The sequence below is a fragment of the Notamacropus eugenii genome, chromosome 1 (assembly GCF_028372415.1).
Source record: "Notamacropus eugenii isolate mMacEug1 chromosome 1, mMacEug1.pri_v2, whole genome shotgun sequence".
Classification (NCBI taxonomy): domain Eukaryota; kingdom Metazoa; phylum Chordata; class Mammalia; order Diprotodontia; family Macropodidae; genus Notamacropus; species Notamacropus eugenii.
This window is the reverse complement of record NC_092872.1, coordinates 652542872-652550648: the sequence shown is the minus strand read 5'-3', so window position 1 is coordinate 652550648 and position 7777 is coordinate 652542872. Positions and strand designations below refer to the sequence as shown.

At 36.5% G+C, this 7777-nt stretch overlaps 1 long non-coding RNA gene across 2 annotated transcripts in view; it reads left to right on the top strand.

The window, feature by feature from the left end:
• The window catches only part of LOC140528109 (uncharacterized), a 44579-nt gene continuing 36802 nt past the window's right edge, over nt 1-7777 (top strand). For both annotated transcript variants that reach the window (XR_011975079.1, XR_011975080.1), the window contains exons 1-2: nt 1-378; nt 3368-3476. This is a non-coding gene — a long non-coding RNA (uncharacterized lncRNA). The remainder of the gene's footprint in view (nt 379-3367; nt 3477-7777) is intronic.

The following is a 7777-nucleotide window of genomic DNA, read 5'->3' as shown; positions in this document are numbered from 1 at the left end:
TTATATAGGCTGGTCTCATACAGAGTTATGAGAAAGATTTGGTAGAGAAAAGTTTATATAAAATGGAACCCATAAAGTTAAGATCATGGTGGGAGAATGGAGTGTTTTTGTAAATGTTTGATTGAAGGGCTCAGACTCAGAATGAATAGTTATGCTTAGATTATGGTCATTTATTTAAGGTTAGTATAGATATGCAGACATGTTGAGTTTCTATAATATCCTGAATATAATGATTGTGCCTCATATGTTGCAGTGATATCTATTTGTAGTATTGATATGACAGAAATGCCTTTCAAATTTTGTAGTTGTATCCCCTGAAGTCATTAGGATGTCAAGGAGGCTCAAAAAGAAATGTCAAGAACCTTTGCCATCTAGCAGGTATATTTTGGAACTTGTCTGAAGTGACATTTGCTGAAATCCAGCTTTAGAAGTCATTTTAAAGAATTACTACTCCCAGTTCTCTCATGTTTTTTTTTTTGGCTTGTCAGATGAAAATGTTCTCTTTTTAAATTTTCATTTATCTCCTTTAAATAAATTCAAAAGCTCAGATAGCAATTTCATTTTTGGACTAATATCAAGCAGAGTCAGCAAAAAGATTCACACATTTAGTAGACTCATTAATTCTAATCTTCAATAACCTTGGTATTTTTTCATTCCAAGCATCACTACCATTGTATTTTTTCCTACATTCCCCAAGTATGAAATATCCAAAGGTAAATTCCTACTTAAACATTCTCAATTAATTCAGTATTTCCTATTTATGTTTAATTACATGTATTTCACTAAATATTAACATATTTCCAGAATATTTCTTTATTATTATTAAGTAACACACATTAACAATCTATACAAATTACCCGCAGATGTACTATAAAGTCTAAGAGAGTAAGGAGTTTTCTTTTGTAGGTTTACAAATACATTTATGTTTCTAGCACAACTAATTCAGTTTACATATGGCTTAGGTATGTAGTTTTTAATTTGACCTGAGCTATCTAATAACCATTTTTGTTCAGGAGCTTAGTATTTTATGCCTAGATACTGCAGGAACTTCCCACATGGTCTCTTTGCAGTCATTTTATCTCCTTTCTAACTCATCTGCAACACTTAGACTAGATTTGTTGTTTTCATGGATCTGTGACCTCACTGATAGGGATACTCCCTCGGAAAGTACAGATCACAATCATTTCATGTCTGTCCATTCTGTGCTACTGATTTGTGTCCATATTCTCTCATAAATCTTCCACAGAGGTTCCAACCATCTTGAGTCATTCTTCTTGATGTTGGGTGAATACTAATACAGTTTGAAGGCTGCCCATAGGCTTTTGCTACCTAAGTGGCCCTCCTTTTTTTCTGGTGATGCATTTCCTTGATGACAGACATGTTTTAAAACATTCATCGCTCTTTTCTGGTAATATGTTGCAGTCTGCTCACAGCTAACATATACTTCTCTGTCATCCATTGAATGACTATTAATCCATGAAGCTAAAATAATTTTCAAAATTAAAAAACCAAAATTTTTGTCAAATAAATCTCATGCTCAAAAACTATCGCTGATTCCCATTTTGAGAAATGGCAGGCTTTCTTAGACTTCTTTTTTTGCAGAGACAAACCTCTTGAAATGAATTTCAGCAGAATGTATAAAGTCTTTTAAGAATGTTTTCAAAAATGATTCCCAAGTAATGGTACTAAGAGATAATATTTGGATGGGTTGTGACCAAAAAGATGATTTTTTTAAAAACTTATATTTTTATATCAGTTACCTTCTGAGTCTAATAATATTATGTAACACTTTAGTGAGAAAAATATGATTATTTTCAATGAATAGACCTCTTTAAGAAGTGAGTCAAGGGATGGCCCCTTTAATAAAAAAAAATCCAACTGGAAGGGGAAGACCTTCAGGGTTGCTGATCAAAAGAGAAACAGTTACTATTTACATTCATTCTGAAGCAAGAGAGACCCCCCCCCCCCAAAAAAAAAAAACCAAACCCTTTCATTAGTGCCTGGTGTTGTCCAATACAGGCGAACCAGAGTGAATTGGGTTAAAGGCTTAGTGTTACCTTCCTTTGGGCATAACACCCTCTGGTAAGGAAAGAAGAGAGAAGAGGAAGGGAGAGGAAGGGAGGAGAAGACAAACTGAGTTGCCCAACTGGAACTGGCCATCCAGGTCCCCATTCAGGCAGCTCAGACTACTCACAGGTTGTGGTTTATCCTTCGTTCTTGAAGAGTACCATGACAACACAAGGAACCACAAGGCCAACGTAGCTAGATCACAGTTTGCAGAGGGGAATAGAGAGAAATTTCTGGAAAGGCAGGAAGAGGTCAAGTTATGAAGAGTTCTAAAGGCCAAACAGAGAGTTGATATTTGATCTTGGAGATAATAGTCACTGGAATCCAAAGAGCAGTCTGGGGAGGGGGTAACATGGTCAGACCTAAGCTTTAAAAAAAAAATTTGCTTTAGCAAAAAAGAGTGAAGTATAGATTAGACATGGGGAGACACTTGAAGTAGAAAGACCAGTTCAAAGTCTATTAGGAATAGTCCAGGTGAGAGGTGATGACACCTGAAGGAGGGCTGTGGTTATTATGTGAGGGAAAGGAGGAGATGAGAAGAGTATGTTACCCTAACACAATAGGCCCAGAAGGTGCTCAGTTAAAAATGAAAAAGCATTTATGAAGCTCTTACTATAAGTCAAATACTATGCTAAGCATAGGGAATAAAAGGTGAGGCTATCCCTCTCTCCAAGTAGCTTACATTTGAATAGGAGGAGTGGTGACTATGAGGAGGTGTTTTGGAAAGTCATAGAGGAAAGCAAGTAGAACCATGCAACAGATTAACACCCTTGCCAACCCTTCCTAGCATTGATAACAGTATTGATTTGATTTTGGTTCCAGAACTGGAGAAGAATGAAGAGAGAGGTATATCTGCTAGAGGATAATGGGAAAATAGCCAGAGTGTAAAGTGAAGCATGGCTTCTAACCTAATGTTGTGGGCACTCATAGAACAAAGCACTCACTAATCAGAATAGTTCTGAGCCCCAAAGGAGGAGTTCCAGAAATGAAGGGGTCAAGTCCTCCAGAATCTCTGGGTTAGATGATTCAGCAGGGGGATTAGTAAGAAGATGGTGGTCAAAAGTTGGTGTCAAGAGTCAAGTCTCTTAATATCTAACTTTTATAAACATAAAATATAAATACATTTTATAAGTCTACCTTTTATAAATAAAACTTTTATGAATAAATTTCCCATAGCTACATTCAGAAATATGAAACAATTAATTTAGTAATAAAGAATTATTCCCTGGAAAATATTCTACTATCTTAGGGTAGCCCAAATAAACTCTGACGATCCTCATTCCATCTCCTGCTTTTCCAGATGACCTGGCTCCCTGAGCAGAGCTACATCTAACCCCTCAGGATTCTAATCATGCCTCTGAGGGATTAGGAGGTATCTTCAGTACTGTCAGCTTGAGCCCTCACTTCTGGTGAGTTCTCCCCACTGTTAAGTGCCAATGATTAGTACCCAAATTTCACCAGGTAACAAACTAACATCAATTAGCTTTTATAAAAGGTTATTTACTATGAATATATATCAAGAACAGAAGCACTGCCAGTGAATGGCCAGAGGGTGAGGAGTCTCACAGACTTCCATTTACTACTTTGTCTTGAGGAAGAGTAGGCTCACACTCAGTCATAGTAGTAGTAGTTGCTGTTGTTGAGACATATCCAACTCTTTGTGATGCCATATGAGGTTTTCTTGGCAAAGATAGCAGAGTAGTTTGCCATTTCCTTCTCCAGTTCATTTTACAGATGAGAAACTGAGGCGAAGAGGATTAAGTGACTTGTCCAGGATCATACAACTAGTGAGTGTCTTGAGGCCAGATTTGAATTCAGGAAAGTGAGTCTTCTGATCCTAAGCCCAGTGCTCTATCCACTGTGCCACCTAGTATTGGCTTCAAAGCATTTAGGCCTTCAAGTTCCCTTTGAAATGTAACATAGCTGACAGATGAGTCCTTGTCTCTTACTACTGAGTTGGATCAAGCAGGGTATTTTACAAGACCTCAGCCACCACCACATTAATGCTTGGCTTTCCACAAGTCCTGGCATAAACTCTAGCTCCCATGCTTCTGTTGATGACATTTTTTTTTGAAGCTCACAAGGTCACAGCCATCCCCAATACTCCTTAACCTAAAAGCAGAAGAAAACACAGAGGTAAAGAACAGAGTGTGAGCCACATCTTTACCCCAGCTAGGACAGAGCTCAACACCTCATCCAGAAATTTACAACTTGTCTCTCTCACTCAAATGTAGTCACACACAGCAAAGAAAAAAAATATGTTGTTTCTAGGTAGTACCTTTTAAATATATTCTTATAGCTCAGTAGACAATTGAAAGGCTCCTGTTATTCATGTGATAAAGGGATTAGAAACAGAATGCCTGCATATACTCTGAATCAGGGAGTAAAACCTTTGATTACACATCATTGTACTTTTCCAAAGGCTTTTTCAGGCTTTTCAGCTTCTGCCATGTAGATTGGCTATAGGCAAAGAGAGTTTGGTACTCACTCTCTGAGAATGGAACTTCATTATTTAAAGAAAGAAAAAAAACCCCAGAAGTTAACGAAGAAGAAAACTGTAATAACTTAGCTCTGGAGGTAGGCAAGAGCTAAGTGAGGAGAGCTCTTTGGTTCATAGATCACATGTTTATAAGTTAGAGGGATTTCAGAGATTATTTGGTCCAGGAGTTTTTAACCTTTTTTAGACGTGTAGTGGACTCTTGGCAATCTGGTTAAGTTATGATTTTAAATGAATAAAGTAAAAAGTAAAATACATAGGATTACTAGGGAAACCAATTTTCCTAAAATAGAATTATCAAAAACATTTTTAAATTCACAGATCATGTCTTCATAGCGTGACTAATATGGAAATTTGTTTTGCATGATCACACATAGAACCTATATCAAATTGCTAACTACCTCAGGGAGGAGAAGAGGGAGAGGAAAGAAGCAAAGAATTTGGAACTCAAAATTTCAAAAACATGAATGTTAAAAATTGTCTTTGCATGTAATTGGGAAAAATTAATATTATTAAAAAAATAAAAATTCACAGACCCCATGTTAAGAATTCCTGATTTAGTCCAACCTCTAGAACATGGAAACTGGGGCCCAGAGAAGGAGAATGCCTTGTTAAAGATCCCAGAGTAAATTACCAGCACAGCTGGTATTTAAATCCAGGTTTACATCCAGTAACCTTTACACTTTACCATATTGCCTCACTTTTTTAGAGATTTTATTTTGGATATTATTTTGTTGGTACGAGTAAGACAAAGCATAAGGCTAATCAAACCTTCAATAAAACTTAATTTATTTGCTGAAAACCACTCAGAAATCACTTCTGCATATAGCTATGGGAACATAGCAATTTTGAAATTTTTAGAATTAGATTTGGTATACCAAATTTTGTTAGATGACCAATTTTTCATAACTATATTTACAAATAATATTTATATTCATCAATAACATCAAGCTCTTTATTTTTGCCAAAATATGAATAATCTTTATCCATAAGTTAAATCTAATAGGTTTTACATCTATATCTTAGTCATCTTATTTTTTTTTATTTTTAGTTTTCAACATTCATTTCCACAAGATTTTGAGTTCTAATTTTCACCCCATCTCTCCCCCCCCTACCCCAAGACACCTTGCATTCTAATTACCCCTTCTCCCAATCTGCCCTCCCTTCTATCACACACCTTCCCTTCCCTTATCCCCATCTCCTCTATTTTCTTGTAGGGCAAGATTTCTATTACTAATATTCTATTACCTGTACTTCTTACTTCCCAGTTGTATGTAAAAACAAGTTTTGGTATTCTTTTTTAAAACTCTGAGTTCCAACTTCTCTCCTTTTCTCCCTCCTCACCCATCCCCACTGAGAAGGCAAGCAATTCAATATAGGTCATACATGTGTAGTTATGCAAAAGACTTCCATAAAAGTCATGTTGTGAAAGATTAACTATATTTCTCTCCATCCTATCCTGTCCTCCATTTATTCTATTCTCTCTTTTGACCTTGTCCCACCCCAAAAGCATTTACTTCTAATTATCCCCTCCTCCCATTTGCCCTCCCTTCTATTATAACCCCCAAACCCCACTTCTCCCCTTCTCCCCTACTTTCCTGTAGTGTAAGATAGATTTTCATATCAAATTGAGTGTGCATGTTATTCCTTCCTTAAGCCAAGTGTGACAAGAGTTAGCTTCACTTTTTCCCTCTTACCCCCCCTTTTCTTTCCATTGAAAAAGCTTTTTTTTGTCTCTTTTATGAGAGATAACTTACCCCATCCTATTTCTCCCTTTCCCCTTCTCCCAATATATTCCTCTCTCACCCCTTAATTTTATTTTTTTAGATATCCCTTCCTATTCAACTCACCCATACCCTCTGTCTATATGTATATAATCCCTCCAACTACCCAAACACTGAGAAAAGTCTCAAGAGTTACAAATATTATCTTTTCATGTAGGAATGTAAAGAGTTCAACTTTAGTAAATTCCTTATGCTTTCTCTTTCCTGTTTACCTTTTCATACTTCTCTTGCTTCTTGTGTTTGAAAGTCAAATTTTCTATCAGCTCTGGTCTTTTCATCCAGAATGCTTGAAAGTCCTCTATTTCATTCAATGGCCATTTTTCCCCTGTAGTATTACACTCAGTTTTGCTGGGTAGGTGATTCTTGATTTTAATCCTAACTCCTTTGACTTCTGGAATATCACAGTCCAAGCCCTTCAATCCCTTAAATTAGAAACTGCTAGATCTTGTGTTATCCTGATTGTATTTCCATAATACTTAAATTGTTTCTTTCTGGATGCTTGCAATATTTTCTCCTTGACCTGGGAACTCTGGAATTTGGCTACAATATTCCTAGGAATTTTTCAGATCTCTTTCAGGAGGTGATCAGTTGATTCTTTCAATCCTAATTTTACCCTCTGGTTTCTAGAATATCAAGGCAGTTTTCCTTGATAATTTCATGAAAATGATGTCTAGGCTCTTTTTTTGATCATGGCTTTCAGGTAGTCCCATAATTTTTAAATTGTCTCTCCTGAATCTATTTTTCATGTCAGTTATTTTCTAATGAGATATTTCACATTGTCTTCTATTTTTTTCATTTCTTTGGTTTTGTTTTATAATTTCTTGATTTTTCATAAAGCCATTAGCTTCCACCTGCTCCATTCTAATCTTTGAAGAATTATTTTCTTCACTGAGCTTTTGGACCTCCTTTTCCATCTGGTCAATTCTGCTTTTAAGGGCATTCGTCTCCTCATTGGCTTTTTGGATCTCTTTTGCCATTTGGGTTAGTGTATTTTTTAAAGTGTTATTTCCTTCAGCATTTTTGGGGGTCTCCTTTAACAAGCAGTTGACTCAGTTTTCATGATTTTCTTGCATCACTCTCATTTCTCTTCACAATTTTTGCTCTACTTTTCTTACTTGATTTTCAGAATCCGTTTTGAGCTGTTCCATGACCTGACACCAATTCATATTTTTTTGGAGGCTTTGGATGGAGGAGTTTTGACTTTGTTTTCTTCTGTTTGCATGCTTTGGTCTTCCTTGTCACCAAAGTAAGATTCTATAGTTTGATTCTTTTTCTGGTTTTTGTTCATTTCCCCAGCTACTTACTTGACTGCTAAGCTCTTTGTCAAGAGAGTTCTCTGCTTCCAGTGGGGGTGGGGGGGTATATTCTTAGCCATTCGATCCCCCCAATGTGTGTGCCCAGAGCTCCAGAAACAGTGGCTGCAGCTACC